General features: G+C 49.2%; 12 non-coding genes across 12 annotated transcripts; all 12 read left to right on the top strand.

Annotated features, from left to right (window-relative positions):
- The first annotated feature begins 208 nt into the window (after positions 1 to 208).
- Positions 209 to 282, top strand: Trnaa-agc (transfer RNA alanine (anticodon AGC)). Its single transcript has one exon. It is a non-coding gene; the product is annotated as a tRNA-Ala (tRNA).
- A 1,502-nt stretch (positions 283 to 1,784) lies between these two features.
- Trnaa-agc (transfer RNA alanine (anticodon AGC)) lies at positions 1,785 to 1,858 on the top strand. The gene has a single exon. It is a non-coding gene; the product is annotated as a tRNA-Ala (tRNA).
- Positions 1,859 to 3,360: 1,502 nt separating this feature from the next.
- Trnaa-agc (transfer RNA alanine (anticodon AGC)) lies at positions 3,361 to 3,434 on the top strand. The gene has a single exon. It is a non-coding gene; the product is annotated as a tRNA-Ala (tRNA).
- Positions 3,435 to 6,504: 3,070 nt separating this feature from the next.
- Trnaa-agc (transfer RNA alanine (anticodon AGC)) lies at positions 6,505 to 6,578 on the top strand. The gene has a single exon. It is a non-coding gene; the product is annotated as a tRNA-Ala (tRNA).
- A 3,059-nt stretch (positions 6,579 to 9,637) lies between these two features.
- On the top strand, positions 9,638 to 9,711 carry Trnaa-agc (transfer RNA alanine (anticodon AGC)). Its single transcript has one exon. It is a non-coding gene; the product is annotated as a tRNA-Ala (tRNA).
- Positions 9,712 to 11,210: 1,499 nt separating this feature from the next.
- On the top strand, positions 11,211 to 11,284 carry Trnaa-agc (transfer RNA alanine (anticodon AGC)). The gene has a single exon. It is a non-coding gene; the product is annotated as a tRNA-Ala (tRNA).
- A 1,501-nt stretch (positions 11,285 to 12,785) lies between these two features.
- Trnaa-agc (transfer RNA alanine (anticodon AGC)) lies at positions 12,786 to 12,859 on the top strand. The gene has a single exon. It is a non-coding gene; the product is annotated as a tRNA-Ala (tRNA).
- A 1,505-nt stretch (positions 12,860 to 14,364) lies between these two features.
- On the top strand, positions 14,365 to 14,438 carry Trnaa-agc (transfer RNA alanine (anticodon AGC)). Its single transcript has one exon. It is a non-coding gene; the product is annotated as a tRNA-Ala (tRNA).
- A 3,101-nt stretch (positions 14,439 to 17,539) lies between these two features.
- Trnaa-agc (transfer RNA alanine (anticodon AGC)) lies at positions 17,540 to 17,613 on the top strand. Its single transcript has one exon. It is a non-coding gene; the product is annotated as a tRNA-Ala (tRNA).
- A 1,513-nt stretch (positions 17,614 to 19,126) lies between these two features.
- Trnaa-agc (transfer RNA alanine (anticodon AGC)) lies at positions 19,127 to 19,200 on the top strand. Its single transcript has one exon. It is a non-coding gene; the product is annotated as a tRNA-Ala (tRNA).
- A 1,503-nt stretch (positions 19,201 to 20,703) lies between these two features.
- Trnaa-agc (transfer RNA alanine (anticodon AGC)) lies at positions 20,704 to 20,777 on the top strand. The gene has a single exon. It is a non-coding gene; the product is annotated as a tRNA-Ala (tRNA).
- A 1,503-nt stretch (positions 20,778 to 22,280) lies between these two features.
- Trnaa-agc (transfer RNA alanine (anticodon AGC)) lies at positions 22,281 to 22,354 on the top strand. The gene has a single exon. It is a non-coding gene; the product is annotated as a tRNA-Ala (tRNA).
- Positions 22,355 to 26,946: the final 4,592 nt, after the last annotated feature.

Genomic DNA, 26,946 nt, shown 5'->3' with positions numbered 1-26,946 from the left:
CGTCTTACTCAGAGCGGTGTCTGAACTCTATTTTCGACGTTATGCGTGCCACTTTCATTGTGGCCAACTACGATTCGATACAGAATGCACGAAACCTGAAAGACACCCTCACTGATACATAGAGAGTAGTGTTTGTCTGCGGAATAATGGGAGTGCAAGGGTCTGTGACGTTGATATGACTGTATGTAGCACTACTAGTTATCGAGGGGGTGGGCGTAGCTCAGATGGTAGAGCGCTCGCTTAGCGTGCGAGAGGTACTGGGATCGATACCCAGCGCCTCCAGAATTTTTAACACACCTACATGCGCACCTTGCCATGCAAGTGGAATAATTCCCAACCGGCAGAGGTGTGTAGGCAGATACAAGCGAACGATTAGCATCCACAATTGGCGAGCGTGCTTTTATTCGTGCGCACGAAGCACCCTCCTCCCACACCTACACTTAATTTAGAAACAGTGCAAATGTTCCCATAAGATTCTCAAGCCTACGTCGGAAAGATCTGCCTTGCGCCGATTTCACGTAAATCCCACTGCACGTTCCCATTCTTTGCGTCAGCCGGCTGCTACTGGTGTTGCTGGTTGTGACTGCTGATAACAGATGCCGTAGCAATCAATTCATGGAGTGAGTTGTATGTTTTGCGATATTCTGTCTCTGACAAGGAAGCACAGGTGATATAGGTGCGAACACAGGAAGCTTGCAGCCCCTCGCTGCCTGCATACACAGAGCAGCCACACTAGAAGAGCGGCCTAAGCCATAGGCGAAATGTGCTCATTCGCTTTGGCGCGACGTCGAACTGTAAATAAGGCTGTCACTAGCGTGAGCGTCGTGTAAAGTCGGAAAAGTCATCTGCATGGGTGATTGCCAAGTTTGGGGAGCGTTTCGTAGTACGATCAGTGCAATGGAGACGCGGAAACTTGTTGTGTCCCAGTGTTTTGCAGTTGGACGACAAGAGTTTTACACAGTAGCAAAGAGCGAGGCACTGAGTTGGCATGAACAATGGAGAGCACAATTGGGCTCGAGATGTGCTTGTTACCTCAGGTGCTGTGTGATTGTCGACAAGGAGTGAAATGGACCAATTTGTGACCGCCCTTTCAATTTAAGACGTTCAAAACAGACGGAATTTGCATTCGTAATACCAGAGCATCGAAACTACTTGGAACTCTTGTGTATATGAACGTGTCCGCGATTTGTATTCTGGTACCTTCGCCGCTACAAACCAACCAACCATCGTGTCCGTGCACATCAGAGTCGCAAAGAATGGAGAATAGCCAGGCTTGGTCGTGTGTGTAGCTGTAGCTCAGTTGGCAGATCGTTCGCTTAGCGTGTGAACGGTCTCGGGTTCAAGCCCCGGCTCCTCCATGTTTTGTGGTCAGTGCATGGTAAGTGTTGGTCGCGGCGAACATAAACGCACGCAAGAAGTTGCAAAACCAGCGTCACAGACTGATATGATGTATACTGTCATAAGGAGAGCAAGATGTAAGTGTGAGGACCGGCTGTTATCGTGGTGTCATCGAGTGCAGATCTGTCTTAGGTATCACGGCTTAACGTCATTGAAGTCTAGAGGTGGACAACACGTTCGTCTTACTCAGAGCGGTGTCTGAACTCTATTTTCGACGTTATGCGTGCCACTTTCATTGTGGCCAACTACGATTCGATACAGAATGCACGAAACCTGAAAGACACCCTCACTGTTACATAGAGAGTAGTGTTTGTCTGCGGAATAATTTGAGTGCAAGGGTCTGTGACGTTGATATGACTGTATGTAGCACTACTAGTTACCGGGGGGGTGGGCGTAGCTCAGATGGTAGAGCACTCGCTTAGCGTGCGAGAGGTACTGGGATCGATACCCAGCGCCTCCAGAATTTTTAACACACCTACATGCGCACCTTGCCATGCAAGTGGAATAATTCCCAACCGGCAGAGGTGTGTAGGCAGATACAAGCGAACGATTAGCATCCACAATTGGCGAGCGTGCTTTTATTCGTGCGCACGAAGCACCCTCCTCCCACACCTACACTTAATTTAGAAACAGTACAAATGTTCCCATAAGATTCTCAAGCCTACGTCGGAAAGATCTGCCTTGCGCCGATTTCACGTAAATCCCACTGCACGTTCCCATTCTTTGCGTCAGTCGGCTGCTACTGGTGTTGCTGGTTGTGACTGCTGATAACAGATGCCGTAGCAATCAATTCATGGAGTGAGTTGTATGTTTTGCGATAGTCTGTCTCTGACAAGGAAGCACAGGTGATATAGGTGCGAACACAGGAAGCTTGCAGCCCCTCGCTGCCTGCAGACACAGAGCAGCCACACTAGAAGACCGGCCTAAGCCGTAGGCGAAATGTGCTCATTCGCTTTGGCGCGACGTCGAACTGTAAATAAGGCTGTCACTAGCGTGAGCGTCGTGTAAAGTCGGAAAAGTCATCTGCATGGGTGATTGCCAAGTTTGGGGAGCGTTTCGTAGTACGATCAGTGCAATGGAGACGCGGAAACTTGTTGTGTCCCAGTGTTTTGCAGTTGGACGACAAGAGTTTTACACAGTAGCAAAGAGCGAGGCACTGAGTTGGCATGAACAATGGAGAGCACAATTGGGCTCGAGATGTGCTTGTTACCTCAGGTGCTGTGTGATTGTCGACAAGGAGTGAAATGGACCAATTTGTGACCGCCCTTTCAATTTAAGACGTTCAAAACAGACGGAATTTGCATTCGTAATACCAGAGCATCGAAACTACTTGGAACTCTTGTGTATATGAACGTGTCCGCGATTTGTATTCTGGTACCTTCGCCGCTACAAACCAACCAACCATCGTGTCCGTGCACATCAGAGTCGCAAAGAATGGAGAATAGCCAGGCTTGGTCGTGTGTGTAGCTGTAGCTCAGTTGGCAGATCGTTCGCTTAGCGTGTGAACGGTCTCGGGTTCAAGCCCCGGCTCCTCCATGTTTTGTGGTCAGTGCATGGTAAGTGTTGGTCGCGGCGAACATAAACGCACGCAAGAAGTTGCAAAACCAGCGTCACAGACTGATATGATGTATACTGTCATAAGGAGAGCAAGATGTAAGTGTGAGGACCGGCTGTTATCGGTGTGTCATCGAGTGCAGATCTGTCTTAGGTATCACGGCTTAACGTCATTGAAGTCTAGAGGTGGACAACACGTTCGTCTTACTCAGAGCGGTGTCTGAACTCTATTTTCGACGTTATGCGTGCCACTTTCATTGTGGCCAACTACGATTCGATACAGAATGCACGAAACCTGAAAGACACCCTCACTGATACATAGAGAGTAGTGTTTGTCTGCGGAATAATGGGAGTGCAAGGGTCTGTGACGTTGATATGACTGTATGTAGCACTACTAGTTATCGGGGGGGTGGGCGTAGCTCAGATGGTAGAGCGCTCGCTTAGCGTGCGAGAGGTACTGGGATCGATACCCAGCGCCTCCAGAATTTTTAACACACCTACATGCGCACCTTGCCATGCAAGTGGAATAATTCCCAACCGGCAGAGGTGTGTAGGCAGATACAAGCGAACGATTAGCATCCACAATTGGCGAGCGTGCTTTTATTCGTGCGCAGGAAGCACCCTCCTCCCACACCTACACTTAATTTAGAAACAGTACAAATGTTCCCATAAGATTCTCAAGCCTACGTCGGAAGGATCTGCCTTGCGCCGATTTTACGTAAATCCCACTGCACGTGCCCATTCTTTGCGTCAGTCGGCTGCTACTGGTGTTGCTGGTTGTGACTGCTGATAACAGATGCCGTAGCAATCAATTCATGGAGTGAGTTGTATGTTTTGCGATAGTCTGTCTCTGACAAGGAAGCACAGGTGATATAGGTGCGAACACAGGAAGCTTGCAGCCCCTCGCTGCCTGCAGACACAGAGCTGCCACACTAGAAGAGCGGCCTAAGCCGTAGGCGAAATGTGCTCATTCGCTTTGGCGCGACGTCGAACTGTAAATAAGGCTGTCACTAGCGTGAGCGTTGCGTGAGCGTCGTGTAAAGTCGGAAAAGTCATGTGCATGGGTGATTGCCAAGTTTGGGGAGCGTTTCGTAGTACGATCAGTGCAATGGAGACGCGGAAACTTGTTGTGTCCCAGTGTTTTGCAGTTGGACGACAAAAGTTTTACACAGTAGCAAAGAGCGAGGCACTGAGTTGGCATGAACAATGGAGAGCACAATGGGGCTCTAGATGTGCTTGTTACCTCAGGTGCTGTGTGATTGTCGACAAGGAGTGAAATGCACCAATTTGTGACCGCCCTTTCAATTTAAGACGTTCAAAACAGACGGAATTTGCATTCGTAATACCAGAGCATCGAAACTGCTTGGAACTCTTGTGTATATGAACGTGTCCGCGCCTTTGTATTCTGGTACCTTCGCCGCTACAAACCAACCAAGCATCGTGTCCGTGCACATCAGAGTCGCAAAGAATGGAGAATAGCCAGGCTTGGTCGTGTGTGAAGCTGTAGCTCAGTTGGCAGATCGTTCGCTTAGCGTGTGAACGGTCTCGGGTTCAAGCCCCGGCTTCTCCATGTTTTGTGGTCAGTGCATGGTAAGTGTTGGTCGCGGCGAACATAAACGCACGCAAGTAGTTGCAAAACCAGCGTCACAGACTGATATGATGTATACTGTCATAAGGAGAGCAAGATGTAAGTGTGAGGACCGGCTGTGATCGTGGTGTCATCGAGTGCAGATCTGTCTTAGGTATCACGGCTTAACGTCATTGAAGTCTAGAGGTGGACAACACGTTCGTCTTACTCAGAGCGGTGTCTGAACTCTATTTTCGACGTTATGCGTGCCACTTTCACTGTGGCCAACTACGATTCGATACAGAATGCACGAAACCTGAAAGACACCCTCACTGATACATAGAGAGTAGTGTTTGTCTGCGGAATAATGGGAGTGCAAGGGTATGTGACGTTGATATGACTGTATGTAGCACTACTAGTTATCGGGGGGGTGGGCGTAGCTCAGATGGTAGAGCGCTCGCTTAGCGTGGGATCGATACCCAGCGCCTCCAGAATTTTTAACACACCTACATGCGCACCTTGCCATGCAAGTGGAATAATTCCCAACCGGCAGAGGTGTGTAGGCAGATACAAGCGAACGATTAGCATCCACAATTGGCGAGCGTGCTTTTATTCGTGCGCAGGAAGCACCCTCCTCCCACACCTACACTTAATTTAGAAACAGTACAAATGTTCCCATAAGATTCTCAAGCCTACGTCGGAAAGATCTGCCTTGCGCCGATTTCACGTAAATCTTTGCGTCAGTCGGCTGCTACTGGTGTTGCTGGTTGTGACTGCTGATAACAGATGCCGTAGCAATCAATTCATGGAGTGAGTTGTATGTTTTGCGATAGTCTGTCTTTGACAAGGAAGCACAGGTGATATAGGTGCGAACACAGGAAGCTTGCAGCCCCTCGCTGCCTGCAGACACAGAGCTGCCACACTAGAAGAGCGGCCTAAGCCGTAGGCGAAATGTGCTCATTCGCTTTGGCGCGACGTCGAACTGTAAATAAGGCTGTCACTAGCGTGAGCGTTGCGTGAGCGTCGTGTAAAGTCGGAAAAGTCATGTGCATGGGTGATTGCCAAGTTTGGGGAGCGTTTCGTAGTACGATCAGTGCAATGGAGACGCGGAAACTTGTTGTGTCCCAGTGTTTTGCAGTTGGACGACAAAAGTTTTACACAGTAGCAAAGAGCGAGGCACTGAGTTGGCATGAACAATGGAGAGCACAATGGGGCTCGAGATGTGCTTGTTACCTCAGGTGCTGTGTGATTGTCGACAAGGAGTGAAATGCACCAATTTGTGACCGCCCTTTCAATTTAAGACGTTCAAAACAGACGGAATTTGCATTCGTAATACCAGAGCATCGAAACTACTTGGAACTCTTGTGTATATGAACGTGTCCGCGCCTTTGTATTCTGGTACCTTCGCCGCTACAAACCAACCAAGCATCGTGTCCGTGCACATCAGAGTCGCAAAGAATGGAGAATAGCCAGGCTTGGTCGTGTGTGTAGCTGTAGCTCAGTTGGCAGATCGTTCGCTTAGCGTGTGAACGGTCTCGGGTTCAAGCCCCGGCTCCTTCATGTTTTGTGGTCAGTGCATGGTAAGTGTTGGTCGCGGCGAACATAAACGCACGCAAGAAGTTGCAAGACCAGCGTCACAGACTGATATGATGTATACTGTCATAGGGAGAGCAAGATGTAAGTGTGGGGACCGGCTGTTATCGTGGTGTCATCGAGTGCAGATCTGTCTTAGGTATCACGGCTTAACGTCATTGAAGTCTAGAGGTGGACAACACGTTCGTCTTACTCAGAGCGGTGTCTGAACTCTATTTTCGACGTTATGCGTGCCACTTTCATTGTGGCCAACTGCGATTCGATACAGAATGCACGAAACCTGAAAGACACCCTCACTGATACATAGAGAGTAGTGTTTGTCTGCGGAATAATTGGAGTGCAAGGGTCTGTGACGTTGATATGACTGTATGTAGCACTACTAGTTATCCGGGGGTGGGCGTAGCTCAGATGGTAGAGCGCTCGCTTAGCGTGCGAGAGGTACTGGGATCGATACCCAGCGCCTCCAGAATTTTTAACACACCTACATGCGCACCTTGCCATGCAAGTGGAATAATTCCCAACCGGCAGAGGTGTGTAGGCAGATACAAGCGAACGATTAGCATCCACAATTGGCGAGCGTGCTTTTATTCGTGCGCAGGAAGCACCCTCCTCCCACACCTACACTTAATTTAGAAACAGTACAAATGTTCCCATAAGATTCTCAAGCCTACGTCGGAAGGATCTGCCTTGCGCCGATTTCACGTAAATCCCACTGCACGTGCCCATTCTTTGCGTCAGTCGGCTGCTACTGGTGTTGCTGGTTGTGACTGCTGATAACAGATGCCGTAGCAATCAATTCATGGAGTGAGTTGTATGTTTTGCGATAGTCTGTCTCTGACAAGGAAGCACAGGTGATATAGGTGCGAACACAGGAAGCTTGCAGCCCCTCGCTGCCTGCAGACACAGAGCTGCCACACTAGAAGAGCGGCCTAAGCCGTAGGCGAAATGTGCTCATTCGCTTTGGCGCGACGTCGAACTGTAAATAAGGCTGTCACTAGCGTGAGCGTTGCGTGAGCGTCGTGTAAAGTCGGAAAAGTCATGTGCATGGGTGATTGCCAAGTTTGGGGAGCGTTTCGTAGTACGATCAGTGCAATGGAGACGCGGAAACTTGTTGTGTCCCAGTGTTTTGCAGTTGGACGACAAAAGTTTTACACAGTAGCAAAGAGCGAGGCACTGAGTTGGCATGAACAATGGAGAGCACAATGGGGCTCTAGATGTGCTTGTTACCTCAGGTGCTGTGTGATTGTCGACAAGGAGTGAAATGCACCAATTTGTGACCGCCCTTTCAATTTAAGACGTTCAAAACAGACGGAATTTGCATTCGTAATACCAGAGCATCGAAACTACTTGGAACTCTTGTGTATATGAACGTGTCCGCGCCTTTGTATTCTGGTACCTTCGCCGCTACAAACCAACCAAGCATCGTGTCCGTGCACATCAGAGTCGCAAAGAATGGAGAATAGCCAGGCTTGGTCGTGTGTGAAGCTGTAGCTCAGTTGGCAGATCGTTCGCTTAGCGTGTGAACGGTCTCGGGTTCAAGCCCCGGCTTCTCCATGTTTTGTGGTCAGTGCATGGTAAGTGTTGGTCGCGGCGAACATAAACGCACGCAAGTAGTTGCAAAACCAGCGTCACAGACTGATATGATGTATACTGTCATAAGGAGAGCAAGATGTAAGTGTGAGGACCGGCTGTGATCGTGGTGTCATCGAGTGCAGATCTGTCTTAGGTATCACGGCTTAACGTCATTGAAGTCTAGAGGTGGACAACACGTTCGTCTTACTCAGAGCGGTGTCTGAACTCTATTTTCGACGTTATGCGTGCCACTTTCACTGTGGCCAACTACGATTCGATACAGAATGCACGAAACCTGAAAGACACCCTCACTGATACATAGAGAGTAGTGTTTGTCTGCGGAATAATGGGAGTGCAAGGGTATGTGACGTTGATATGACTGTATGTAGCACTACTAGTTATCGGGGGGGTGGGCGTAGCTCAGATGGTAGAGCGCTCGCTTAGCGTGGGATCGATACCCAGCGCCTCCAGAATTTTTAACACACCTACATGCGCACCTTGCCATGCAAGTGGAATAATTCCCAACCGGCAGAGGTGTGTAGGCAGATACAAGCGAACGATTAGCATCCACAATTGGCGAGCGTGCTTTTATTCGTGCGCAGGAAGCACCCTCCTCCCACACCTACACTTAATTTAGAAACAGTACAAATGTTCCCATAAGATTCTCAAGCCTACGTCGGAAAGATCTGCCTTGCGCCGATTTCACGTAAATCTTTGCGTCAGTCGGCTGCTACTGGTGTTGCTGGTTGTGACTGCTGATAACAGATGCCGTAGCAATCAATTCATGGAGTGAGTTGTATGTTTTGCGATAGTCTGTCTTTGACAAGGAAGCACAGGTGATATAGGTGCGAACACAGGAAGCTTGCAGCCCCTCGCTGCCTGCAGACACAGAGCTGCCACACTAGAAGAGCGGCCTAAGCCGTAGGCGAAATGTGCTCATTCGCTTTGGCGCGACGTCGAACTGTAAATAAGGCTGTCACTAGCGTGAGCGTCGTGTAAAGTCGGAAAAGTCATGTGCATGGGTGATTGCCAAGTTTGGGGAGCGTTTCGTAGTACGATCAGTGCAATGGAGACGCGGAAACTTGTTGTGTCCCAGTGTTTTGCAGTTGGACGACAAAAGTTTTACACAGTAGCAAAGAGCGAGGCACTGAGTTGGCATGAACAATGGAGAGCACAATGGGGCTCGAGATGTGCTTGTTACCTCAGGTGCTGTGTGATTGTCGACAAGGAGTGAAATGCACCAATTTGTGACCGCCCTTTCAATTTAAGACGTTCAAAACAGACGGAATTTGCATTCGTAATACCAGAGCATCGAAACTACTTGGAACTCTTGTGTATATGAACGTGTCCGCGCCTTTGTATTCTGGTACCTTCGCCGCTACAAACCAACCAAGCATCGTGTCCGTGCACATCAGAGTCGCAAAGAATGGAGAATAGCCAGGCTTGGTCGTGTGTGTAGCTGTAGCTCAGTTGGCAGATCGTTCGCTTAGCGTGTGAACGGTCTCGGGTTCAAGCCCCGGCTCCTTCATGTTTTGTGGTCAGTGCATGGTAAGTGTTGGTCGCGGCGAACATAAACGCACGCAAGAAGTTGCAAGACCAGCGTCACAGACTGATATGATGTATACTGTCATAGGGAGAGCAAGATGTAAGTGTGGGGACCGGCTGTTATCGTGGTGTCATCGAGTGCAGATCTGTCTTAGGTATCACGGCTTAACGTCATTGAAGTCTAGAGGTGGACAACACGTTCGTCTTACTCAGAGCGGTGTCTGAACTCTATTTTCGACGTTATGCGTGCCACTTTCATTGTGGCCAACTGCGATTCGATACAGAATGCACGAAACCTGAAAGACACCCTCACTGATACATAGAGAGTAGTGTTTGTCTGCGGAATAATGGGAGTGCAAGGGTCTGTGACGTTGATATGACTGTATGTAGCACTACTAGTTATCCGGGGGTGGGCGTAGCTCAGATGGTAGAGCGCTCGCTTAGCGTGCGAGAGGTACTGGGATCGATACCCAGCGCCTCCAGAATTTTTAACACACCTACATGCGCACCTTGCCATGCAAGTGGAATAATTCCCAACCGGCAGAGGTGTGTAGGCAGATACAAGCGAACGATTAGCATCCACAATTGGCGAGCGTGCCTTTATTCGTGCGCAGGAAGCACCCTCCTCCCACACCTGCACTTAATTTAGAAACAGTACAAATGTTCCCATAAGATTCTCAAGCCTACGTCGGAAAGATCTGCCTTGCGCCGATTTCACGTAAATCCCACTGCACGTTCCCATTCTTTGCGTCAGTCGGCTGCTACTGGTGTTGCTGGTTGTGACTGCTGATAACAGATGCCGTAGCAATCAATTCATGGAGTGAGTTGTATGTTTTGCGATAGTCTGTCTCTGACAAGGAAGCACAGGTGATATAGGTGCGAACACAGGAAGCTTGCAGCCCCTCGCTGTCTGCAGACACAGAGCAGCCACACTAGAAGAGCGGCCTAAGCCGTAGGAGAAATGTGCTCATTCGCTTTGGCGCGACGTCGAACTGTAAATAAGGCTGTCACTAGCGTGAGCGTCGTGTAAAGTCGGAAAAGTCATGTGCATGGGTGATTGCCAAGTTTGGGGAGCGTTTCGTAGTATGATCAGTGCAATGGAGACGCGGAAACTTGTTGTGTCCCAGTGTTTTGCAGTTGGACGACAAAAGTTTTACACAGTAGCAAAGAGCGAGGCACTGAGTTGGCATGAACAATGGAGAGCACAATGGGGCTCGAGATGTGCTTGTTACCTCAGGTGCTGTGTGATTGTCGACAAGGAGTGAAATGGACCAATTTGTGACCGCCCTTTCAATTTAAGACGTTCAAAACAGGCGGAATTTGCATTCGTAATACCAGAGCATCGAAACTACTTGGAACTCTTGTGTATATGAACGTGTCCGCGCCTTTGTATTCTGGTACCTTCGCCGCTACAAACCAACCAACCATCGTGTCCGTGCACATCAGAGTCGCAAAGAATGGAGAATAGCCAGGCTTGGTCGTGTGTGAAGCTGTAGCGCAGTTGGCAGATCGTTCGCTTAGCGTGTGAACGGTCTCGGGTTCAAGCCCCGGCTTCTCCATGTTTTGTGGTCAGTGCATGGTAAGTGTTGGTCGCGGCGAACATAAACGCACGCAAGTAGTTGCAAAACCAGCGTCACAGACTGATATGATGTATACTGTCATAAGGAGAGCAAGATGTAAGTGTGAGGACCGGCTGTTATCGTGGTGTCATCGAGTGCAGATCTGTCTTAGGTATCACGGCTTAACGTCATTGAAGTCTAGAGGTGGACAACACGTTCGTCTTACTCAGAGCGGTGTCTGAACTCTATTTTCGACGTTATGCGTGCCACTTTCATTGTGGCCAACTACGATTCGATACAGAATGCACGAAACCTGAAAGACACCCTCACTGATACATAGAGAGTAGTGTTTGTCTGCGGAATAATGGGAGTGCAAGGGTCTGTGACGTTGATATGACTGTATGTAGCACTACTAGTTATCGGGTGGGCGTAGCTCAGATGGTAGAGCGCTCGCTTAGCGTGCGAGAGGTACTGGGATCGATACCCAGCGCCTCCAGAATTTTTAACACACCTACATGCGCACCTTGCCATGCAAGTGGAATAATTCCCAACCGGCAGAGGTGTGTAGGCAGATACAAGCGAACGATTAGCATCCACAATTGGCGAGCGTGCTTTTATTCGTGCGCAGGAAGCACCCTCCTCCCACACCTACACTTAATTTAGAAACAGTACAAATGTTCCCATAAGATTCTCAAGCCTACGTCGGAAAGATCTTCCTTGCGCCGATTTCACGTAAATCCCACTGCACGTTCCCATTCTTTGCGTCAGTCGGCTGCTACTGGTGTTGCTGGTTGTGACTGCTGATAACAGATGCCGTAGCAATCAATTCATGGAGTGAGTTGTATGTTTTGCGATAGTCTGTCTTTGACAAGGAAGCACAGGTGATATAGGTGCGAACACAGGAAGCTTGCAGCCCTCGCTGCCTGCAGACACAGAGCTGCCACACTAGAAGAGCGGCCTAAGCCGTAGGCGAAATGTGCTCATTCGCTTTGGCGCGACGTCGAACTGTAAATAAGGCTGTCACTAGCGTGAGCGTCGTGTAAAGTCGGAAAAGTCATGTGCATGGGTGATTGCCAAGTTTGGGGAGCGTTTCGTAGTACGATCAGTGCAATGGAGACGCGGAAACTTGTTGTGTCCCAGTGTTTTGCAGTTGGACGACAAAAGTTTTTTACAGTAGCAAAGAGCGAGGCACTGAGTTGGCATGAACAATGGAGAGCACAATGGGGCTCGAGATGTGCTTGTTACCTCAGGTGCTGTGTGATTGTGGACAAGGAGTGAAATGGACCAATTTGTGACCGCCCTTTCAATTTAAGACGTTCAAAACAGACGGAATTTGCATTCGTAATACCAGAGCATCGAAACTACTTGGAACTCTTGTGTATATGAACGTGTCCGCGCCTTTGTATTCTGGTACCTTCGCCGCTACAAACCAACCAAGCATCGTGTCCGTGCACATCAGAGTCGCAAAGAATGGAGAATAGCCAGGCTTGGTCGTGTGTGTAGCTGTAGCTCAGTTGGCAGATCGTTCGCTTAGCGTGTGAACGGTCTCGGGTTCAAGCCCCGGCTCCTTCATATTTTGTGGTCAGTGCATGGTAAGTGTTGGTCGCGGCGAACATAAACGCACGCAAGAAGTTGCAAGACCAGCGTCACAGACTGATATGATGTATACTGTCATAGGGAGAGCAAGATGTAAGTGTGGGGACCGGCTGTTATCGTGGTGTCATCGAGTGCAGATCTGTCTTAGGTATCACGGCTTAACGTCATTGAAGTCTAGAGGTGGACAACACGTTCGTCTTACTCAGAGCGGTGTCTGAACTCTATTTTCGACGTTATGCGTGCCACTTTCATTGTGGCCAACTGCGATTCGATACAGAATGCACGAAACCTGAAAGACACCCTCACTGATACATAGAGAGTAGTGTTTGTCTGCGGAATAATGGGAGTGCAAGGGTCTGTGACGTTGATATGACTGTATGTAGCACTACTAGTTATCCGGGGGTGGGCGTAGCTCAGATGGTAGAGCGCTCGCTTAGCGTGCGAGAGGTACTGGGATCGATACCCAGCGCCTCCAGAATTTTTAACACACCTACATGCGCACCTTGCCATGCAAGTGGAATAATTCCCAACCGGCAGAGGTGTGTAGGCAGATACAAGCGAACGATTAGCATCCACAATTGGCGAGCGTGCCTTTATTCGTGCGCAGGAAGCACCCTCCTCCCACACCTGCACTTAATTTAGAAACAGTACAAATGTTCCCATAAGATTCTCAAGCCTACGTCGGAAAGATCTGCCTTGCGCCGATTTCACGTAAATCCCACTGCACGTTCCCATTCTTTGCGTCAGTCGGCTGCTACTGGTGTTGCTGGTTGTGACTGCTGATAACAGATGCCGTAGCAATCAATTCATGGAGTGAGTTGTATGTTTTGCGATAGTCTGTCTCTGACAAGGAAGCACAGGTGATATAGGTGCGAACACAGGAAGCTTGCAGCCCCTCGCTGTCTGCAGACACAGAGCAGCCACACTAGAAGAGCGGCCTAAGCCGTAGGCGAAATGTGCTCATTCGCTTTGGCGCGACGTCGAACTGTAAATAAGGCTGTCACTAGCGTGAGCGTCGTGTAAAGTCGGAAAAGTCATGTGCATGGGTGATTGCCAAGTTTGGGGAGCGTTTCGTAGTATGATCAGTGCAATGGAGACGCGGAAACTTGTTGTGTCCCAGTGTTTTGCAGTTGGACGACAAAAGTTTTACACAGTAGCAAAGAGCGAGGCACTGAGTTGGCATGAACAATGGAGAGCACAATGGGGCTCGAGATGTGCTTGTTACCTCAGGTGCTGTGTGATTGTCGACAAGGAGTGAAATGGACCAATTTGTGACCGCCCTTTCAATTTAAGACGTTCAAAACAGGCGGAATTTGCATTCGTAATACCAGAGCATCGAAACTACTTGGAACTCTTGTGTATATGAACGTGTCCGCGCCTTTGTATTCTGGTACCTTCGCCGCTACAAACCAACCAACCATCGTGTCCGTGCACATCAGAGTCGCAAAGAATGGAGAATAGCCAGGCTTGGTCGTGTGTGAAGCTGTAGCGCAGTTGGCAGATCGTTCGCTTAGCGTGTGAACGGTCTCGGGTTCAAGCCCCGGCTTCTCCATGTTTTGTGGTCAGTGCATGGTAAGTGTTGGTCGCGGCGAACATAAACGCACGCAAGTAGTTGCAAAACCAGCGTCACAGACTGATATGATGTATACTGTCATAAGGAGAGCAAGATGTAAGTGTGAGGACCGGCTGTTATCGTGGTGTCATCGAGTGCAGATCTGTCTTAGGTATCACGGCTTAACGTCATTGAAGTCTAGAGGTGGACAACACGTTCGTCTTACTCAGAGCGGTGTCTGAACTCTATTTTCGACGTTATGCGTGCCACTTTCATTGTGGCCAACTACGATTCGATACAGAATGCACGAAACCTGAAAGACACCCTCACTGATACATAGAGAGTAGTGTTTGTCTGCGGAATAATGGGAGTGCAAGGGTCTGTGACGTTGATATGACTGTATGTAGCACTACTAGTTATCGGGGGGGGGTGGGCGTAGCTCAGATGGTAGAGCGCTCGCTTAGCGTGCGAGAGGTACTGGGATCGATACCCAGCGCCTCCAGAATTTTTAACACACCTACATGCGCACCTTGCCATGCAAGTGGAATAATTCCCAACCGGCAGAGGTGTGTAGGCAGATACAAGCGAACGATTAGCATCCACAATTGGCGAGCGTGCTTTTATTCGTGCGCAGGAAGCACCCTCCTCCCACACCTACACTTAACTTAGAAACAGTACAAATGTTCCCATAAGATTCTCAAGCCTACGTCGGAAAGATCTTCCTTGCGCCGATTTCACGTAAATCCCACTGCACGTTCCCATTCTTTGCGTCAGTCGGCTGCTACTGGTGTTGCTGGTTGTGACTGCTGATAACAGATGCCGTAGCAATCAATTCATGGAGTGAGTTGTATGTTTTGCGATAGTCTGTCTTTGACAAGGAAGCACAGGTGATATAGGTGCGAACACAGGAAGCTTGCAGCCCTCGCTGCCTGCAGACACAGAGCTGCCACACTAGAAGAGCGGCCTAAGCCGTAGGCGAAATGTGCTCATTCGCTTTGGCGCGACGTCGAACTGTAAATAAGGCTGTCACTAGCGTGAGCGTTGCGTGAGCGTCGTGTAAAGTCGGAAAAGTCATGTGCATGGGTGATTGCCAAGTTTGGGGAGCGTTTCGTAGTACGATCAGTGCAATGGAGACGCGGAAACTTGTTGTGTCCCAGTGTTTTGCAGTTGGACGACAAAAGTTTTTTACAGTAGCAAAGAGCGAGGCACTGAGTTGGCATGAACAATGGAGAGCACAATGGGGCTCGAGATGTGCTTGTTACCTCAGGTGCTGTGTGATTGTCGACAAGGAGTGAAATGGACCAATTTGTGACCGCCCTTTCAATTTAAGACGTTCAAAACAGACGGAATTTGCATTCGTAATACCAGAGCATCGAAACTACTTGGAACTCTTGTGTATATGAACGTGTCCGCGCCTTTGTATTCTGGTACCTTCGCCGCTACAAACCAACCAAGCATCGTGTCCGTGCACATCAGAGTCGCAAAGAATGGAGAATAGCCAGGCTTGGTCGTGTGTGTAGCTGTAGCTCAGTTGGCAGATCGTTCGCTTAGCGTGTGAACGGTCTCGGGTTCAAGCCCCGGCTCCTTCATGTTTTGTGGTCAGTGCATGGTAAGTGTTGGTCGCGGCGAACATAAACGCACGCAAGAAGTTGCAAGACCAGCGTCACAGACTGATATGATGTATACTGTCATAGGGAGAGCAAGATGTAAGTGTGGGGACCGGCTGTTATCGTGGTGTCATCGAGTGCAGATCTGTCTTAGGTATCACGGCTTAACGTCATTGAAGTCTAGAGGTGGACAACACGTTCGTCTTACTCAGAGCGGTGTCTGAACTCTATTTTCGACGTTATGCGTGCCACTTTCATTGTGGCCAACTGCGATTCGATACAGAATGCACGAAACCTGAAAGACACCCTCACTGATACATAGAGAGTAGTGTTTGTCTGCGGAATAATGGGAGTGCAAGGGTCTGTGACGTTGATATGACTGTATGTAGCACTACTAGTTATCGGGGGGGTGGGCGTAGCTCAGATGGTAGAGCGCTCGCTTAGCGTGCGAGAGGTACTGGTATCGATACCCAGCGCCTCCAGAATTTTTAACACACCTACATGCGCACCTTGCCATGCAAGTGGAATAATTCCCAACCGGCAGAGGTGTGTAGGCAGATACAAGCGAACGATTAGCATCCACAATTGGCGAGCGTGCTTTTATTCGTGCGCAGGAAGCACCCTCCTCCCACACCTACACTTAATTTAGAAACAGTACAAATGTTCCCATAAGATTCTCAAGCCTACGTCGGAAAGATCTTCCTTGCGCCGATTTCACGTAAATCCCACTGCACGTTCCCATTCTTTGCGTCAGTCGGCTGCTACTGGTGTTGCTGGTTGTGACTGCTGATAACAGATGCCGTAGCAATCAATTCATGGAGTGAGTTGTATGTTTTGCGATAGTCTGTCTTTGACAAGGAAGCACAGGTGATATAGGTGCGAACACAGGAAGCTTGCAGCCCCTCGCTGCCTGCAGACACAGAGCTGCCACACTAGAAGAGCGGCCTAAGCCGTAGGCGAAATGTGCTCATTCGCTTTGGCGCGACGTCGAACTGTAAATAAGGCTGTCACTAGCGTGAGCGTTGCGTGAGCGTCGTGTAAAGTCGGAAAAGTCATGTGCATGGGTGATTCCCAAGTTTGGGGAGCGTTTCGTAGTACGATCAGTGCAATGGAGACGCGGAAACTTGTTGTGTCCCAGTGTTTTGAAGTTGGACGACAAAAGTTTTTTACAGTAGCAAAGAGCGAGGCACTGAGTTGGCATGAACAATGGAGAGCACAATGGGGCTCGAGATGTGCTTGTTACCTCAGGTGCTGTGTGATTGTCGACAAGGAGTGAAATGGACCAATTTGTGACCGCCCTTTCAATTTAAGACGTTCAAAACAGACGGAATTTGCATTCGTAATACCAGAGCATCGAAACTACTTGGAACTCTTGTGTATATGAACGTGTCCGCGCCTTTGTATTCTGGTACCTTCGCCGCTACAAACCAACCAAGCATCGTGTCCGTGCACATCAGAGTCGCAAAGAATGGAGAATAGACAGGCTTGGTCGTGTGTGTAGCTGTAGCTCAGTTGGCAGATCGTTCGCTTAGCGTGTGAACGGTCTCGGGTTCAAGCCCCGGCTCCTTCATGTTTTGTGGTCAGTGCATGGTAAGTGTTGGTCGCGGCGAACATAAACGCACGCAAGAAGTTGCAAGACCAGCGTCACAGACTGATATGATGTATACTGTCATAGGGAGAGCAAGATGTAAGTGTGGGGACCGGCTGTTATCGTGGTGTCATCGAGTGCAGATCTGTCTTAGGTATCACGGCTTAACGTCATTGAAGTCTAGAGGTGGACAACACGTTCGTCTTACTCAGAGCGGTGTCTGAACTCTATTTTCGACGTTATGCGTGCCACTTTCATTGTGGCCAACTGCGATTCGATACAGAATGCACGAAACCTGAAAGACACCCTCACTGATACATAGAGAGTAGTGTTTGTCTGCGGAATAATGGGAGTGCAAGGGTCTGTGACGTTGATATGACTGTATGTAGCACTACTAGTTATCGGGGGGGTGGGCGTAGCTCAGATGGTAGAGCGCTCGCTTAGCGTGCGAGAGGTACTGGGATCGATACCCAGCGCCTCCAGAATTTTTAACACACCTACATGCGCACCTTGCCATGCAAGTGGAATAATTCCCAACCGGCAGAGGTGTGTAGGCAGATACAAGCGAACGATTAGCATCCACAATTGGCGAGCGTGCTTTTATTCGTGCGCAGGAAGCACCCTCCTCCCACACCTGCACTTAATTTAGAAACAGTACAAATGTTCCCATAAGATTCTCAAGCCTACGTCGGAAAGATCTGCCTTGCGCCGATTTCACGTAAATCCCACTGCACGTTCCCATTCTTTGCGTCAGTCGGCTGCTACTGGTGTTGCTGGTTGTGACTGCTGATAACAGATGCCGTAGCAATCAATTCATGGAGTGAGTTGTATGTTTTGCGATAGTCTGTCTCTGACAAGGAAGCACAGGTGATATAGGTGCGAACACAGGAAGCTTGCAGCTCCTCGCTGTCTGCAGACACAGAGCAGCCACACTAGAAGAGCGGCCTAAGCCGTAGGCGAAATGTGCTCATTCGCTTTGGCGCGACGTCGAACTGTAAATAAGGCTGTCACTAGCGTGAGCGTCGTGTAAAGTCGGAAAAGTCATCTGCATGGGTGATTGCCAAGTTTGGGGAGCGTTTCGTAGTACGATCAGTGCAATGGAGACGCGGAAACTTGTTGTGTCCCAGTGTTTTGCAGTTGGACGACAAGAGTTTTACACAGTAGCAAAGAGCGAGGCACTGAGTTGGCATGAACAATGGAGAGCACAATGGGCCTCGTGATGTGCTTGTTACCTCAGGTGCTGTGTGATTGTCGACAAGGAGTGAAATGGACCAATTTGTGACCGCCCTTTCAATTTAAGACGTTCAAAACAGACGGAATTTGCATTCGTAATACCAGAGCATCGAAACTACTTGGAACTCTTGTGTATATGAACGTGTCCGCGCCTTTGTATTCTGGTACCTTCGCCGCTACAAACCAACCAACCATCGTGTCCGTGCACATCAGAGTCGTAAAGAATGGAGAATAGCCAGGCTTGGTCGTGTGTGTAGCTGTAGCTGAGTTGGCAGATCGTTCGCTTAGCGTGTGAACGGTCTCGGGTTCAAGCCCCGGCTCCTCTATGTTTTGTGGTCAGTGCATGGTAAGTGTTGGTCGCGGCGAACATAAACGCACGCAAGAAGTTGCAAAACCAGCGTCACAGACTGATATGATGTAAACTGTCATAAGGAGAGCAAGATGTAAGTGTGAGGACCGGCTGTTATCGTGGTGTCATCGAGTGCAGATCTGTCTTAGGTATCACGGCTTAACGTCATTGAAGTCTAGAGGTGGACAACACGTTCGTCTTACTCAGAGCGGTGTCTGAACTCTATTTTCGATGTTATGCGTGACACTTTCATTGTGGCCAACTACGATTCGATACAGAATGCACGAAACCTGAAAGACACCCTCACTGATACATAGAGAGTAGTGTTTGTCTGCGGAATAATGGGAGTGCAAGGGTCTGTGACGTTGATATGACTGTATGTAGCACTACTAGTTATCGGGGGGGGGGGGGGGGGTGGGCGTAGCTCAGATGGTAGAGCGCTCGCTTAGCGTGCGAGAGGTACTGGGATCGATACCCAGCGCCTCCAGAATTTTTAACACACCTACATGCGCACCTTGCCATGCAAGTGGAATAATTCCCATCCGACAGAGGTGTGTAGGCAGATACAAGCGAACGATTAGCATCCACAATTGGCGAGCGTGCTTTTATTCGTGCGCAGGAAGCACCCTCCTCCCACACCTACACTTAATTTAGAAACAGTACAAATGTTCCCATAAGATTCTCAAGCCTACGTCGGAAAGATCTGCCTTGCGCCGATTTCACGTAAATCCCACTGCACGTTCCCATTCTTTGCGTCAGTCGGCTGCTACTGGTGTTGCTGGTTGTGACTGCTGATAACAGATGCCGTAGCAATCAATTCATGGAGTGAGTTGTATGTTTTGCGATAGTCTGTCTCTGACAAGGAAGCACAGGTGATATAGGTGCGAACACAGGAAGCTTGCAGCCCCTCGCTGCCTGCAGACACAGAGCAGCCACACTAGAAGAGCGGCCTAAGCCGTAGGCGAAATGTGCTCATTCGCTTTGGCGCGACGTCGAACTGTAAATAAGGCTGTCACTAGCGTGAGCGTCGTGTAAAGTCGGAAAAGTCATCTGCATGGGTGGTTGCCAAGTTTGGGGAGCGTTTCGTAGTACGATCAGTGCAATGGAGACGCGGAAACTTGTTGTGTCCCAGTGTTTTGCAGTTGGACGACAAGAGTTTTACACAGTAGCAAAGAGCGAGGCACTAAGTTGGCATGAACAATGGAGAGCACAATGGGGCTCGAGATGTGCTTGTTACCTCAGGTGCTGTGTGATTGTCGACAAGGAGTGAAATGGACCAATTTGTGACCGCCCTTTCAATTTAAGACGTTCAAAACAGACGGAATTTGCATTCGTAATACCAGAGCATCGAAACTACTAGGAACTCTTGTGTATATGAACGTCTCCGCGCCTTTGTATTCTGGTACCTTCGCCGCTACAAACCAACCAACCATCGTGTCCGTGCACATCAGAGTCGCAAAGAATGGAGAATAGCCAGGCTTGGTCGTGTGTGAAGCTGTAGCTCAGTTGGCAGATCGTTCGCTTAGCGTGTGAACGGTCTCGGGTTCAAGCCCCGGCTTCTCCATGTTTTGTGGTCAGTGCATGGTAAGTGTTGGTCGCGGCGAACATAAACGCACGCAAGTAGTTGCAAAACCAGCGTCACAGACTGATATGATGTATACTGTCATAAGGAGAGCAAGATGTAAGTGTGAGGACCGGCTGTTATCGTGGTGTCATCGAGTGCAGATCTGTCTTAGGTATCACGGCTTAACGTCATTGAAGTCTAGAGGTGGACAACACGTTCGTCTTACTCAGAGCGGTGTCTGAACTCTATTTTCGACGTTATGCGTGCCACTTTCATTGTGGCCAACTACGATTCGATACAGAATGCACGAAACCTGAAAGACACCCTCACTGATACATAGAGAGTAGTGTTTGTCTGCGGAATAATGGGAGTGCAAGGGTCTGTGACGTTGATATGACTGTATGTAGCACTACTAGTTATCGGGGGGGTGGGCGTAGCTCAGATGGTAGAGCGCTCGCTTAGCGTGCGAGAGGTACTGGGATCGATACCCAGCGCCTCCAGAATTTTTAACACACCTACATGCGCACCTTGCCATGCAAGTGGAATAATTCCCAACCGGCAGAGGTGTGTAGGCAGATACAAGCGAACGATTAGCATCCACAATTGGCGAGCGTGCTTTTATTCGTGCGCAGGAAGCACCCTCCTCCCACACCTACACTTAATTTAGAAACAGTACAAATGTTCCCATAAGATTCTCAAGCCTACGTCGGAAAGATCTGCCTTGCGCCGATTTCACGTAAATCCCACTGCACGTTCCCATTCTTTGCGTCAGTCGGCTGCTACTGGTGTTGCTGGTTGTGACTGCTGATAACAGATGCCGTAGCAATCAATTCATGGAGTGAGTTGTATGTTTTGCGATAGTCTGTCTCTGACAAGGAAGCACAGGTGATATAGGTGCGAACACAGGAAGCTTGCAGCCCCTCGCTGCCTGCAGACACAGAGCAGCCACACTAGAAGAGCGGCCTAAGCGGTAGGCGAAATGTGCTCATTCGCTTTGGCGCGACGTCGAACTGTAAATAAGGCTGTCACTAGCGTGAGCGTCGTGTAAAGTCGGAAAAGTCATCTGCATGGGTGGTTGCCAAGTTTGGGGAGCGTTTCGTAGTACGATCAGTGCAATGGAGACGCGGAAACTTGTTGTGTCCCAGTGTTTTGCAGTTGGACGACAAGAGTTTTACACAGTAGCAAAGAGCGAGGCACTGAGTTGGCATGAACAATGGAGAGCACAATGGGCCTCGAGATGTGCTTGTTACCTCAGGTGCTGTGTGATTGTCGACAAGGAGTGAAATGGACCAATTTGTGACCGCCCTTTCAATTTAAGACGTTCAAAACAGACGGAATTTGCATTCGTAATACCAGAGCATCGAAACTACTAGGAACTCTTGTGTATATGAACGTCTCCGCGCCTTTGTATTCTGGTACCTTCGCCGCTACAAACCAACCAACCATCGTGTCCGTGCACATCAGAGTCGCAAAGAATGGAGAATAGCCAGGCTTGGTCGTGTGTGAAGCTGTAGCTCAGTTGGCAGATCGTTCGCTTAGCGTGTGAACGGTCTCGGGTTCAAGCCCCGGCTTCTCCATGTTTTGTGGTCAGTGCATGGTAAGTGTTGGTCGCGGCGAACATAAACGCACGCAAGTAGTTGCAAAACCAGCGTCACAGACTGATATGATGTATACTGTCATAAGGAGAGCAAGATGTAAGTGTGAGGACCGGCTGTTATCGTGGTGTCATCGAGTGCAGATCTGTCTTAGGTATCACGGCTTAACGTCATTGAAGTCTAGAGGTGGACAACACGTTCGTCTTACTCAGAGCGGTGTCTGAACTCTATTTTCGACGTTATGCGTGCCACTTTCATTGTGGCCAACTACGATTCGATACAGAATGCACGAAACCTGAAAGACACCCTCACTGATACATAGAGAGTAGTGTTTGTCTGCGGAATAATGGGAGTGCAAGGGTCTGTGACGTTGATATGACTGTATGTAGCACTACTAGTTATCGGGGGGGTGGGCGTAGCTCAGATGGTAGAGCGCTCGCTTAGCGTGCGAGAGGTACTGGGATCGATACCCAGCGCCTCCAGAATTTTTAACACACCTACATGCGCACCTTGCCATGCAAGTGGAATAATTCCCAACCGGCAGAGGTGTGTAGGCAGATACAAGCGAACGATTAGCATCCACAATTGGCGAGCGTGCTTTTATTCGTGCGCAGGAAGCACCCTCCTCCCACACCTACACTTAATTTAGAAACAGTACAAATGTTCCCATAAGATTCTCAAGCCTACGTCGGAAAGATCTGCCTTGCGCCGATTTCACGTAAATCCCACTGCACGTTCCCATTCTTTGCGTCAGTCGGCTGCTACTGGTGTTGCTGGTTGTGACTGCTGATAACAGATGCCGTAGCAATCAATTCATGGAGTGAGTTGTATGTTTTGCGATAGTCTGTCTCTGACAAGGAAGCACAGGTGATATAGGTGCGAACACAGGAAGCTTGCAGCCCCTCGCTGCCTGCAGACACAGAGCTGCCACACTAGAAGAGCGGCCTAAGCCGTAGGCGAAATGTGCTCATTAGCTTTGGCGCGACGTCGAACTGTAAATAAGGCTGTCACTAGCGTGAGCGTCGTGTAAAGTCGGAAAAGTCATGTGCATGGGTGATTGCCAAGTTTGGGGAGCGTTTCGTAGTATGATCAGTGCAATGGAGACGCGGAAACTTGTTGTGTCCCATTGTTTTGCAGTTGGACGACAAAAGTTTTACACAGTAGCAAAGAGCGAGGCACTGAGTTGGCATGAACAATGGAGAGCACAATGGGGCTCGAGATGTGCTTGTTACCTCAGGTGCTGTGTGATTGTCGACAAGGAGTGAAATGGACCAATTTGTGACCGCCCTTTCAATTTAAGACGTTCAAAACAGACGGAATTTGCATTCGTAATACCAGAGCATCGAAACTACTTGGAACTCTTGTGTATATGAACGTGTCCGCGCCTTTGTATTCTGGTACCTTCGCCGCTACAAACCAACCAACCATCGTGTCCGTGCACATCAGAGTCGCAAAGAATGGAGAATAGCCAGGCTTGGTCGTGTGTGTAGCTGTAGCTCAGTTGGCAGATCGTTCACTTAGCGTGTGAACGGTCTCGGGTTCAAGCTCCGGCTCCTCCATGTTTTGTGGTCAGTGCATGGTAAGTGTTAGTCGCAGCGAACATAAACGCACGCAAGAAGTTGCAAAACCAGCGTCACAGACTGATATGATGTATACTGTCATAAGGAGAGCAAGATGTAAGTGTGAGGACCGGCTGTTATCGTGGTGTCATCGAGTGCAGATCTGTCTTAGGTATCACGGCTTAACGTCATTGAAGTCTAGAGGTGGACAACACGTTCGTCTTACTCAGAGCGGTGTCTGAACCCTATTTTCGACGTTATGCGTGCCACTTTCATTGTGGCTAACTACGATTCGATACAGAATGCACGAAACCTGAAAGACACCCTCACTGATACATAGAGAGTAGTGTTTGTCTGCGGAATAATGGGAGTGCAAGGGTCTGTGACGTTGATATGACTGTATGTAGCACTACTAGTTATCGGGGGGGTGGGCGTAGCTCAGATGGTAGAGCGCTCGCTTAGCGTGCGGGAGGTACTGGGATCGATACCCAGCGCCTCCAGAATTTTTAACACACCTACATGCGCACCTTGCCATGCAAGTGGAATAATTCCCAACCGGCAGAGGTGTGTAGGCAGATACAAGCGAACGATTAGCATCCACAATTGGCGAGCGTGCTTTTATTCGTGCGCAGGAAGCACCCTCCTCCCACACCTACACTTAATTTAGAAACAGTACAAATGTTCCCATAAGATTCTCAAGCCTACGTCGGAAAGATCTGCCTTGCGCCGATTTCACGTAAATCCCACTGCACGTTCCCATTCTTTGCGTCAGTCGGCTGCTACTGGTGTTGCTGGTTGTGACTGCTGATAACAGATGCCGTAGCAATCAATTCATGGAGTGAGTTGTGTGTTTTGCGATAGTCTGTCTCTGACAAGGAAGCACAGGTGATATAGGTGCGAACACAGGAAGCTTGCAGCCCCTCGCTGCCTGCAGACACAGAGCAGCCACACTAGAAGAGCGGCCTAAGCCGTAGGCGAAATGTGCTCATTCGCTTTGGCGCGACGTCGAACTGTAAATAAGGCTGTCACTAGCGTGAGCGTTGCGTGAGCGTCGTGTAAAGTCGGAAAAGTCATCTGCATGGGTGATTGCCAAGTTTGGGGAGCGTTTCGTAGTACGATCAGTGCAATGGAGACGCGGAAACTTGTTGTGTCCCAGTGTTTTGCAGTTGGACGACAAGAGTTTTACACAGTAGCAAAGAGCGAGGCACTGAGTTGGCACGAACAATGGAGAGCACAATGAGGCTCGAGATGTGCTTGTTACCTCAGGTGCTGTGTGATTGTCGACAAGGAGTGAAATGGACCAATTTGTGACCGCCCTTTCAATTTAAGACGTTCAAAACAGACGGAATTTGCATTCGTAATACCAGAGCATCGAAACTACTTGGAACTCTTGTGTATATGAACGTGTCCGCGCCTTTGTATTCTGGTACCTTCGCCGCTACAAACCAACCAACCATCGTGTCCGTGCACATCAGAGTCGCAAAGAATGGAGAATAGCCAGGCTTGGTCGTGTGTGTAGCTGTAGCTCAGTTGGCAGATCGTTCACTTAGCGTGTGAACGGTCTCGGGTTCAAGCCCCGGCTCCTCCATGTTTTGTGGTCAGTGCATGGTAAGTGTTGGTCGCAGCGAACATAAACGCACGCAAGAAGTTGCAAAACCAGCGTCACAGACTGATATGATGTATACTGTCATAAGGAGAGCAAGATGTAAGTGTGAGGACCGGCTGTTATCGTGGTGTCATCGAGTGCAGATCTGTCTTACGTATCACGGCTTAACGTCATTGAAGTCTAGAGGTGGACAACACGTTCGTCTTACTCAGAGCGGTGTCTGAACTCTATTTTCGACGTTATGCGTGCCACTTTCATTGTGGCCAACTACGATTCGATACAGAATGCACGAAACCTGAAAGACACCCTCACTGATACATAGAGAGTAGTGTTTGTCTGCGGAATAATGGGAGTGCAAGGGTCTGTGACGTTGATATGACTGTATGTAGCACTACTAGTTATCGGGGGGGTGGGCGTAGCTCAGATGGTAGAGCGCTCGCTTAGCGTGCGGGAGGTACTGGGATCGATACCCAGCGCCTCCAGAATTTTTAACACACCTACATGCGCACCTTGCCATGCAAGTGGAATAATTCCCAACCGGCAGAGGTGTGTAGGCAGATACAAGCGAACGATTAGCATCCACAATTGGCGAGCGTGCTTTTATTCGTGCGCAGGAAGCACCCTCCTCCCACACCTACACTTAATTTAGAAACAGTACAAATGTTCCCATAAGATTCTCAAGCCTACGTCGGAAAGATCTGCCTTGCGCCGATTTCACGTAAATCCCACTGCACGTTCCCATTCTTTGCGTCAGTCGGCTGCTACTGGTGTTGCTGGTTGTGACTGCTGATAACAGATGCCGTAGCAATCAATTCATGGAGTGAGTTGTATGTTTTGCGATAGTCTGTCTCTGACAAGGAAGCACAGGTGATATAGGTGCGAACACAGGAAGCTTGCAGCCCCTCGCTGCCTGCAGACACAGAGCAGCCACACTAGAAGAGCGGCCTAAGCCGTAGGCGAAATGTGCTCATTCGCTTTGGCGCGACGTCGAACTGTAAATAAGGCTGTCACTAGCGTGAGCGTTGCGTGAGCGTCGTGTAAAGTCGGAAAAGTCATCTGCATGGGTGATTGCCAAGTTTGGGGAGCGTTTCGTAGTACGATCAGTGCAATGGAGACGCGGAAACTTGTTGTGTCCCAGTGTTTTGCAGTTGGACGACAAGAGTTTTACACAGTAGCAAAGAGCGAGGCACTGAGTTGGCATGAACAATGGAGAGCACAATGAGGCTCGAGATGTGCTTGTTACCTCAGGTGCTGTGTGATTGTCGACAAGGAGTGAAATGGACCAATTTGTGACCGCCCTTTCAATTTAAGACGTTCAAAACAGACGGAATTTGCATTCGTAATACCAGAGCATCGAAACTACTTGGAACTCTTGTGTATATGAACGTGTCCGCGACTTTGTATTCTGGTACCTTCGCCGCTACAAACCAACCAACCATCGTGTCCGTGCACATCAGAGTCGCAAAGAATGGAGAATAGCCAGGCTTGGTCGTGTGTGTAGCTGTAGCTCAGTTGGCAGATCGTTCACTTAGCGTGTGAACGGTCTCGGGTTCAAGCCCCGGCTCCTCCATGTTTTGTGGTCAGTGCATGGTAAGTGTTGGTCGCGGCGAACATAAACGCACGCAAGAAGTTGCAAAACCAGCGTCACAGACTAATATTATGTATACTGTCATAAGGAGAGCAAGATGTAAGTGTGAGGACCGGCTGTTATCGTGGTGTCATCGAGTGCAGATCTGTCTTAGGTATCACGGCTTAACGTCATTGAAGTCTAGAGGTGGACAACACGTTCGTCTTACTCAGAGCGGTGTCTGAACTCTATTTTCGACGTTATGCGTGCCACTTTCATTGTGGCCAACTACGATTCGATACAGAATGCACGAAACCTGAAAGACACCCTCACTGATACATA

Source organism: Schistocerca gregaria, chromosome 11, assembly GCF_023897955.1.
Source record: "Schistocerca gregaria isolate iqSchGreg1 chromosome 11, iqSchGreg1.2, whole genome shotgun sequence".
Taxonomy (NCBI): Eukaryota; Metazoa; Arthropoda; class Insecta; order Orthoptera; family Acrididae; genus Schistocerca; species Schistocerca gregaria.
The sequence above is the reverse complement of the archived record's forward strand: the minus strand, read 5'-3'. Positions and strand labels throughout refer to the sequence as shown.